At 40.1% G+C, this 11,046-nt stretch overlaps 1 long non-coding RNA gene across 1 annotated transcript in view; it reads left to right on the top strand.

Moving 5' to 3' along the window:
* The first annotated feature begins 355 nt into the window (after window positions 1-355).
* Window positions 356-11,046, top strand: part of LOC136794672 (uncharacterized) — a 183,309-nt gene continuing 172,618 nt past the window's right edge. Inside the window, exon 1 of the long non-coding RNA XR_010841747.1 lies at window positions 356-455. This is a non-coding gene — a long non-coding RNA (uncharacterized lncRNA). The remainder of the gene's footprint in view (window positions 456-11,046) is intronic.

Here is an 11,046-nt window from a genome sequence, read left to right as displayed (position 1 = left end):
GACAGAGGCAGCTTTGTGGGGATAGAAGGGGAATTGAGAAAGCCTCCAGGGCTTTATGTTTTACAAGGAATATGCTCCATTATCAAAATAATGTTAAATTATCTTGTTCACTTATCAACTTTACGTTGATAAACCATAAAATTTTAATTTTAATGAGGAAAAGAGAGAGGAAAATTCACTCCCAATAATCAAAAGTATATGCAAAAATAATGATCATAATCATTGTTTTTGACCTTTCCTAGCTCAAGTAACTCAGCTACTTTTACATAGTTGCAGTGTAGAACCATTTTGTCACTAGTTAATTAGAACCAAATGTCCTGACAAGGTCTGATTCTTTCTTTATTCTCAGAGCTGTGAATCTTTTTTCTTCCTGGACCAAACTAAAGTGAACTTCGTTCCTGTCTGATATTTCCCCAGCTTCAAAAGTGGAAGCACCTGAAGCTACTTTATTCAAGGTAAGTGAACTAGATATCTGCAGTGAATATTTGTTTCTTTTAAATTTTAATCGATATAGGCATGAATGGTCTTATTATATGAGGATGCGTATAAAACAATGCTTAAAACAATGCTTTTATTATAGTAGCTAAGATTCACAGAAGGAACTGAAAATGCATGAGTGATATTCAACACCTGTATCTTTTTCTCTTGGGTTATGTCATTCTATAGGATGAAATAATGATGGTTAAAGTTTAATAAATCCTTTCTATGTTTTTTTAACAACTTTATTGGAGTATAATTGCTTCACAATGGTGTGCTAGTTTCTTCTCTATAACAAAGTGAATCAGCTATACATATACATATACCCCATATCTCCTCCCTCTTGCGTCTCCCTCACACCCTCCCTATCCTACCCCTCTAGGTGGTCACAAAGCACTGAGCTGAACTCCCTGTGCTACACAACTGCTTCCCACTAGCTATCTATTTCACATTTGATAGTGTATATGTCCATGTCACTCTCTCACTTCGTCCCAGCTTACCCTTCTCACTCCCTGTGTCCTCAAGTCCATTCTCTACGTCTGCGTCTTTATTCCTGTCCTGCTCCTAGCTACTTCAGAACCATTTTTTTTCTTAGATTCCATATATATGTGTTAGGATACGGTATTTGTTTTTCTCTTTCTGACTTACTTCACTCTGTATGACAGACTCTAGGTCCATCCACCTCACTACAAATAACTCAATTTCATTTCTTTTTATGGCTGAGTAATATTCCATTGTATATATGTGCCACATCTTCTTTATTCATTCATCTGTTGATGGATACTTAGGTTGCTTCCATGTCCTGGCTATTGTAAATAGAGCTGCAATGAATATTGGGGTACATGACTCTTTTTGAATTGTGGTTTTCCTAGGGTATATGCCCAGTAGAGGGATTGCTGGGTCGTATGGTAGTTCTATTTTTAGTTTTTTGAGGAACATCCATACTGTTCTCCAAGTGGCTGTATCACTTTACATTCCAACCAACAGTGCAAGAGGGTTCCCTTTTCTCCACACCCTCTCCAGCATTTATTGTTTCAAGACTTTTGATGATGGCCCTTCTGACCAGTGTGAGGTGATACCTCTTGGAGTTTTGATTTGCATTTCTCTAATGATTAGTGATGTTGAGCATCCTTTCATGTGTTTGTTGGCAATCTGTATATCTTCTTTGGAGAAATGTCTATTTAGGTGTTCTGCTCATTTTTGGATGGGGTTGTTTTTTTTTTTGATATTGAGCTGCATGAGCTGCTTGTAAACTTCGGAGACTAATCCTTTGTCAGTTGCTTCAAATATTTGCAAATATTTTCTCCCATTCTGAGCGTTGTCTTTTCATCTTGCTTATGGTATCTTTTGCTGTGCAAAAGCTTTTAAGTTTCATTAGGTCCCATTTGTTTGTCTTTATTTCCATTCGTCTAGGAGGTGCGTCAAAAAGGATCTTGCTGTGATTTATGTCATAGAGTGTTCTGCCTAGGTTTTCCTCCCTTTCTATGGTTTTATTAGATGACTGACATCATAGGTTTTTCATGAGATGGACCCCTGAAATCAGACCTAAGTTTGAATCTCAGCACCACCATTTGCCAGAGCTGTTAATTGTAGACAAGTCACTTACCTTTTCCAGCCTGTTTTCTCATCTGTTCCTCATGGAGTTGCTGTGAGGACCAAGTATTCTAATGTATGTGAGGTCAAAGGACAATGGTAGTAGTAGCAGTAGTTACAAATTAGCTGGAGTAGTAATTCTGTACAAGCTTTCCCTATATCCTCCCTAGGAAGCTTGATGTAAAGGCAATTCCATTTTTCCCCAATGTTGAATGGGCCATATGCTGGTTAGGCCCCCTCTTTCTTCACATTCCACCTGTGTCCCTCAGGGATGTGTATGCGGTTGAACTGGTATCCTTGCAGGATGGAGGGAAACTGTTCTTCAGTTCAGGGTACACCTCTACGAAACATGAGAATGACAAATAATAAAAACGAACCAGCCCCAAATGCTGTCAAATTGTGAGTACCAAACTAATGTTGGCTTTCATGTAGCTGAATTTTTTGTTAAAGGAATTAAATTCTAACAAAACTAGCTTTGGTCAAAGAAGTTGACCCAATTTCGTACAAGAAATAAGGATGTTACTGTGAATTGAACAGTTTATTGTTAGAATAATAAAGACGACAAGAGGAAGAATTTTGGTCTCTTTTGTTCTCTCTTGAATCCCAGCTACTAAAGTTGTGCCTGGACTATAAGAGGTGCTCAATATATAATTATTGAATAAATGAGTGAATGCTGCTTAAAAAAAAAAAAATAACAGGTGGACTTGGGCTGAATTTTAAGCATGATAAATGTGGCCATGTAAAATAAACTAGATAGAAGCAACATAGTTAAGCCAGGAAGCTGAAATTCCTCTTCTCTGAAGATCTCTAAGAGTAGGTTCAACTCCCATTTCTCCAAGACCCTGTCAGTTTACCTTTTGAAAAGAGGATAGGCCAGATATATTCTGAGGTTGAAAGGCTCTAGAACTCTCATGGAAAGTTCCATATATGCGTGAAAGGTCTTTCCTCGTCTTGGAACTTGGAGAGCTTTGCCAGACACCACAAATGTTTATCCACAGTTAGTCTTTTACCCCCAATCATGCCTTAAGACTGATTTTCCTGCTACAGATCCATTTTGCTTCTGACACTATTTTGTTGCAAGCCACCTGTTACCTGTGTGTGCAGGTGATAATGACCCCAGTGATATTTATTCATAGTTCACTTTTCCTTCACAGAAAGCAGGAAACAGTTCCTCATTAGTATCTGGGCCATATGTAAATAGCTGAATGACATTGTTGCTTTTTGTCCACAAAGGAGAGAAATTTTGCTCAAGGTTCACAGATAAGACTGATTTTTTTGTGTCCCAGATCATGTTCAGGATATCATCATACATGGTGGTTCTACTTTCCTTTTGAAAATAGTGTAGTAGATCAAAGTACTTATTTCCTTTATGTGAATAATGCTTTATTCATTTAAACTCCTAATATGAAACAATATTTATTAAAAGATTTCATGGAAATTTTTGGTAGAAAACAGTGCTCATTTTATAATCAATTGGAAATCAAATGGTAATTATTTTGAGAAAGAACTTTCTTATTACCATGGTGGGCTACTGACAATTGTTTAGGATAAGGTAACTAATTTAATAATTAAGTGACTATATTTGTTGCCAAAATCTCTGAAAATGGACAGATTTCATGTTAAATGGTCTAAAGTATATGAAGCCAAAGCACAATTTTTGTTGTTTTTCTTGTTTGGTTACTTAATAGATACAGTACCAGAAATAACCACAGCCTAGAAGCCCCCATCATAGATAGAATACATCTCAGGAAGACATAATTGGAAGATAAGTTTGAACCAATGAAACCCACAGAGCAGAAAGATATCATTACAGATTTAAAGATCTTACATCTTATATACCTTATGATAAAGTTGATGGATCTGAAGGACCCAGATCACTAAAACCAATTTAGTTACATTGCATATGTAAGGAAAAGACAATGGGTCTAGTGAAATTAAGATGACTAACATAGCAAAAGACTTCAGGGCTCTCTAGTTTGCTTTGAAGGTGTAATTTATGAAGATGCTTTAAGGTCATATGTAATATAAATGACAGTATTTCTACAGATATATTTGTGCTCTGTAGGATTCATGAGTAATAATGCCTGGAGCACTCCAATGAAGGTAGTTGCATGAATTAATGGAGCAATCTGGGCATCAGTCCAATAAAAATGTTGGCTGAATGCTTCCTTGGGGGGAAAAGATATTGAGAACAGGATAGTTATAAGCAATTGATGCTGGTTAAATAGAACATCTTCCTTACTCTTTTCAGCTCGCTTGTGAACTAAGTCAGCTGTGTGCCTTTGAGAGAGGAAGACTTTAAGGGGCAAGTTTACTTTAATGCAAAGAGTCAATTTTCAAGTAACTTACTTCTTTTTGGGTAGACTGACCTGAGTATGAAAACCCAGGCTAACTAGCAAGCCCTTAGTTATAAAGTCTCTGAATTTAATGCTGATATCTCAGATTTATGCTGCACACTTCCTATAAGATCAAAGTAAATACATAATTCTCAATTTCAATGCAACTACATATTTGAATAAATTTATTTTGTATTGGGAACAGTGGGAAGAAATGGAGTCAGTTAACTAGATCTAATAGGAAGAGTTCCCTTCTCTATTGGCTTGAGGTCTTCCTTGGAGACATAAAGAAATAAAAACTGCAGGCTCATAAGAACCTCTGTGTCCCACTTGCCAATCAAACACAGAAGGCAACTGGATGTCTTTAAGTGATTGGTAATGGGCATGGAAGAAAAGAGCATGCTGTGGGATAGCTGAGCTGGGTGGAGTGTCACATGCTTTTTAGAAGTGGTCTGAAGGTCACTCTCTCCATTTATAGCCATGGAATGGATGGAGACCAAATTCAGTGTCAGAATGTTTAAAATCCATCCTTATTCTATAACTTTCTAGCCATGTTACTCAGGGCAGGTGGCTTAACTTCCCTGAGGACCACTTTTTAAATTTATACAATTGGAAAAATAAAACTCTCCTCTGGGGCTTCCCTGGTGGCGCAGTGGTTGAGAGTCCGCCTGCCGATGTAGGGGACATGGGTTGGAGCCCCGGTCTGGGAAGATCCCACATGCCGCGGAGCGGCTGGGCCCGTGAGCCATGGCCGCTAAGCCTGCGCATCCGGAGCCTGTGCTTCGCAAACGGGAGAGGCCACAACAGTGAGAGGCCCGCGTACGGCAAAAAAAAAACACAAAAAACAACCAAACCACACCTCTCCTCTGTGTCTTACAATCATTTCCTGAGACGCTATTGAAATAATGTATGCAGATGTGTTTTGCTGGTTGTGGAGAACTATGCCATTGTGAAGTGTGGACATTATTATCCTCTCTAATGGAAAGCTCCCTGAGGGTTTATACCGTTCATAAACCTCTTCCAGCTGCCTACTTTATTTCCCAAACCCTCCTCCTTTGGCTCTTCCTTCTTTTTGTTCTAATTACATCCAGGAGGACACCTCCATTAGGAATTAATGAGCTTTAGTACCTTCATTTGCCATCTGCTCCCCTCCCCCTTTTAACAAATGAAGGTGTGCCTCAGCCTCAAGACCTTATGTTGACTGTAGCCAGGCAGATGCGAGTGATTCAGATGAGAAAGATTCTTTATTCCATGGTACCAAGGTCACATTTGGATTTGGTGCTGCTTTTGGAAGCTAGATGGCGACTAGAAGGTGAGAAGAGCCTCTGTTTAGAGCCCTGCTATGGGACACACTGGCCCCACTGGCATTCATTTATTCAAGCAGGCATTTATTCATTCAATTAACATTTACTGTGTCTGTTATGTGCCAGACACTGTGCTAGATGGCAAGGATATAAAGTTGAATAAGATGGACTCTTTTCCTTGAATTGCTCACAGCCTACTGGAGGAGATAAATACATGTATTCAGGTAACTATAGTGCAATATTTGATGTGCTCTAATAGTGTGATAGCACTGAGTCTAGGTTCAGATATGGGGAAAGTTAGAAGAGCTGAATTGCTCTCACAATTTAGGCTTTTCAGAGAAAGGACTGTCTTCTCAGTTCCCTCCATGTCTATTAGCAAAAGGAATTGGTTTGTGGACCAGTAAGTACCTAGTTGATACCCCCCAATTGCACATCTCTCTTTTCCTTTATTCCGGTATCTGCTGTGTCCAGCTTGGGAATCACCTAGGACATAACTGCAATACTGGAAACATTTGCAAATGTAGAGAATAATCTCCCCATCTCTATTTATAATAACTGTGTGCCATCTATTGTTTAATGAAGAGGGTGGTAATTAGGGTCCTAACAGAAAACAGATGGCACACAAAACTGTTACAAGGGTGTGAGTACAACCCCATAGGAGGGATTGTGCAGGAATCTGGGGATAGGAGCAGCTGAGCTGAGACAATCTCTATGTCCAAAGGGAAGAAGAGAGGGATCAGTTTCAGGAACCCATCAGAAAAAGGTTTTGTAGAATTGGTCTTCTTGAGAGGTACAGTAATCTTCAGTAGAAGGTCATAGTAGCCCACTTGGAGGCTCTCTAGCGGGGAGAAAGCCAGGGAAACAAATCCCCTGACTTCACTTTCCTCCTCCCTCCCTCACATCTCTCTGATGCTCTCCATGGCCCAGACCCAGTTAGAAGTCTCAGGGGCTGGGGTCCTGTCAACCTCACCCTTGCAGTTCATCAGAGAAGGGTGGAGAGGGGACCTGGGAGGGCAAACAGAAGATAACCACCCAGGAGAGAAGAGGATCCTCACCTGTAACATGACCGTGTAAGAATGCAGACTTGCCCGCTCCCAAAATTTATGTTAATTATGTATACATGCATATCTATATATATGTGTGTGTGTATATATAACATAACTTTTTATGCACATATTTATTGTGCCTATATATACATATATATATGCACATATATACATGTGTGTTTTCTTAAAATAATAGCACACAAGTTCTGTACAGTAAGTCCCCTACATACAAACCTTCAAGTTGTGAACTTTCAAAGATGCAAACATGCATTTGCATGCCCAATCACGTAAGTTCACGTGTCTGGCGTAAATTGTCACGTGCGTGCATCCTCTACAAGTGGTTGTGCTTTTGTGTACTTTACAGAACTGTGTAGAGTACAGTAGTACAGTATATTTATTTCAAGCCCAGGATGTCCAGAAGCAAGTGTAAAAGCATAGGTAATGTAGCTGGTACTACTGTACTTTTCAGAGTACTGTACTGTAATATTAGAAACGTTTTCGTTATTTTTTCTGTTTGTTTGTTTTGTATGTATTATTTGTGTGAAAAGTATTATAAACCTATTTCAGTACAGTACTATATAGCCGATTTGTTAGTTGGGTACCTAGGCTAACTTTGTTGGATCTACAAACAATTTGGACTTAACGAACGCGTTCTCGGGACAGAACTCGTTTGTATGTAGGGGACTTACTGTTTAACTTTCTTACTTGAGATGCTTTACCAAACACTCTTTTTCTTTCCTTTTTAAAAATACTTTCTTAGTTATGGAAAATTTCAAACATACACATACATAATAAATCCCTAGATGCCCATTATTTTGCTTCAGTACTTATCATTTCATGACCAATCTTGTTTCATCATGCCCCCATCTAATCTTCATAATCCTACGATTTTGAAATACTTCCCATGTTTGGCTTTTGTTAGGCAAAGGCATGTTAAAGCTATTTTTTAAAATGAATCCCCTTTCTCAATCACAAAGTAAGCATATATTTTTAAGAGCTGAATCATAGGCAGTAATTAATATATTTTAAAAGGTCAGTCAGCCTCTCTTAACCCTAGATTGTTTTAAAATGATAAATGATTGCAAAACACAATGAATAACATGATTTATATAACTGTTTACTGTGTTATAGTTTAAACGTACTGGCTTATACCTTTTTTTTTTTTTTTTACCTCTTTTTCTTTTCATTGTTTGGTAGTTAACTGAATTCCTAAATGAAGATTTCTTCCACTTTATTTATCCCCCACCCCTATATTGGGAACCTATCATGGGGTACCATTCAGTATATAGAACATTGTTCCCCTCTGATTTGTCATGTCCCATCTTCCATATATCAGATTTCAATACATGCATGGGCCTGTGTTGGGCACCTCTTTTTATTCTGTTGGTTTATTATTTTTTAAATCATTGTGCCAACATCATACTTTATAATATACTATAAAGTATCACTTTATAATAATTCTTCATATCTGGCGTTTGGAGTCTTCAGAAGTATCCTAGCCTTCCTTGGCCCTCTTTTCCATATAAATAGGTTCAGCTTGTCAAACTCCATGGGGAAAAAATCCTATTGGTATATGGCAGTTGGTTTCTAAAATGATCTGAACTACAAAACATATTCGTTGAGAACTTTGAAAGTTTTCTAGAAGTTTATGAACTGAAGGCTTCATGAGGTTTAAGACAAGCAGGAATAAAATATGATTTTCTCTTTGCGCATGTGAAAGCTTGATTAAAAGAAAAAGAATATATCTTTGTAATATATGTGTGTCGAGCATAGGATCCATATCTTTTTGTTTAATGTAGTTTTCTACTCACTTTAAGATCTTTCTTTGCAATATGGGCTCTGTGACTAAAAAGGCAAGGTTGAGAAGAAATGAGAAATGATTGACAGAATATCTCAAGAGCTCAATGGTCTCAAAATATATGCACCATGGACCCAAGGGGCAATGCATAGAAGGAATATATTGATTGGCTGGTGATTTGAAGATATGAATGATGAAGACCATGGCTGCAATACAGCTGAGTCATCAGTCATTTAAAAATGTAGGATCTGAATGCTTAGGAATTGTATTAGTTATCTATTTGCTGAGTAACAAATTAGTGGCTTAAAACAACCAGGTTTTATGGGTCAGGAGTCCAGGTACTGGGTCCTCTGCTTGGGGACTCACCAGGCTCTGATAAATGTGTTGGGTGGACCACATTTTCATGTGGACATCAGCCTGGGGGGAATGCACTTCCATGCTCATTCAGGTTGTTGGCAGAATTCATATCCTGGTTGCTCCAAGACTGGGGTCCCCAACTTTTTGCTGATTGTCACTGGAGGCCACCCCAGATCCTAGAGGCAATGCAGTTCCACCCTGTGGGCTTCGTCAGTGTGGCTGCTTACTTCAGCCAGCAAGGAGGGTCTCTGGCCTATAGAAGGCCCGGTCCCTCTTTTATGAGCTTTCACCTGATTAAGGCCACACAGGATAATCTCCTTTTTGATTTACCCTTTTGACTTGGGACCTTTATAACACCTGCCAAACCCCTTCACCTTTGCCATACTCAACTGTTTAGAAAAAAGTCACAGATCCTGTCTATGCTCAGAGGGAGGTGGTGATCATACAAGGTGTCAACACCAGGCGAACAGAGTCATAGGGCCACTCTAGAGGCTCTTTGCATAGGGCTAAAATGAAATGGCAGAAAAATTGTCATCTGTGGTCACAGTTTTGGCCACCTGTTTCTTTAAAAGTAAAGGGCGTTTCTGGGATGAGACCTGCAGAGGCAGAGGTGTTAGGGTGGTGTGGGTCCAGCCCGTTGTGCCTTGTGTTTGTGAGAAGCAGAAGCAACACACATTGCCCTCCCGGAGCTTTCAGGGTGGCCGTGCCATAGGGCTTGGGAGCTTGCTGTGGGCTGTCTTTCCTTCAGAGGAGTAGATGTGGGGACGCAGATACGTGGCTCTGACGGGCAGACAACACGGATCTCCTTGCATTCAGCAGCCCAGGAAGGAGTTAAGCCTTGGCTTTTGTTCCTGAGCTAGGAGAGGGTACACGCTGAGCGACCTGAGACATTCAGAGACCGAATTTAGTACCTACTCTTAGGCCTGTTCCCAAGGACAAGAAGAAAAGGAGTTGTGAGTTGCATTGTTGGCACAAATGCTGGGTGAACAATCACCTTCCTGGCCAAGCAGCAGTTTCCTGGTGCAGGTGATTCTGTGGCATTTGTGCTGTACATCTCCCTTCACCTTTCTGGCCCCAGCCTGCAAAAAATTTCTGGCACAGCAGGGAATTAGTGCCTAATGGCAAGAGAAAAGGCAATTAGCATTTCCTAACAGCTAACCAAACACAAAAGCGTCCCCCAGCCTTGCATGGAACACCTCTGACCATCCATCCCTCTATGGCAAAGCCCTGTACCTTACAATTTGTGCTTAATTATACAGGAAAAGGGAAATCTGTTTCTCTGGGAGAGCCTCTGAGAACCTGTTGGGGAAAGCTTTCAATTTTAATTACAGAAGAAATACTGGCTGAGGCAATGGTGAAAGGGAATTACCTTTCCTTTTCTTCTGATTTTGCAAAACAGCTGGCCAAACAGAACCCCGAGGCTCTGTCTAGGCAAACAGTGCAGGGTGGCTGCAGGCCGGTGCTGGGGTTCGTTTTGCAAATCAGCTGGAAAGATTTCTTTGGGGCTTAAGGAAGCTAATTTAAACATTGCCTGTGTACAGAAACTTTAATCCCTCTTAATATGTCAGCTGTGCCATCAGAAAAGCAGACCTCCTGTGCTGGCGTGCTCAGGAAGAAAACCAATACCGTCTTCATTATTCAAACCATCAGCCCATAGACAAAGGGGAGAAAGGAGAAACAAATCATCCCAGTGACACCCAGATCTTTCCTATTTCATTTTGACAGGGTGTGTTTCCATGCGGCTCTGGCTGCCCCCATCCCACCCCCCAGCTATCGCTGCCTGTTACTCTTTATGGTAATTGAAGCTGGGCCCCAAAGCCCTCAGAGGCTTGTATTTTCTTCTCACATGAGTGACGCTTCAGTGATAAACTTGAACTTAAAGTTACTGAGGCAGAACTGAGGGTTCATTTGATAGCTAGTGGTTTTCAGCAGCTCCGAGGGGCTTCGGGACACAGCGTGAGGTAGATTGTTAATGTCCTGTGAGGGAAAACAATAACACATTTCATTAATGCGTTCATGTGTGAAGCATCCATTAGTGCACTGGAGGTATTAATGACGTTATGCTTCAAACTGACATGTGGGGCATGACAGGAATTGCAAGGTCGGATGGGAACAGATGACATGATGAGCAAATA

The sequence above is a fragment of the Kogia breviceps genome, chromosome 8 (genome assembly GCF_026419965.1).
Source record: "Kogia breviceps isolate mKogBre1 chromosome 8, mKogBre1 haplotype 1, whole genome shotgun sequence".
Lineage (NCBI taxonomy): Eukaryota > Metazoa > Chordata > Mammalia > Artiodactyla > Physeteridae > Kogia > Kogia breviceps.
This window is presented reverse-complemented; position numbering and strand designations above follow the sequence as displayed.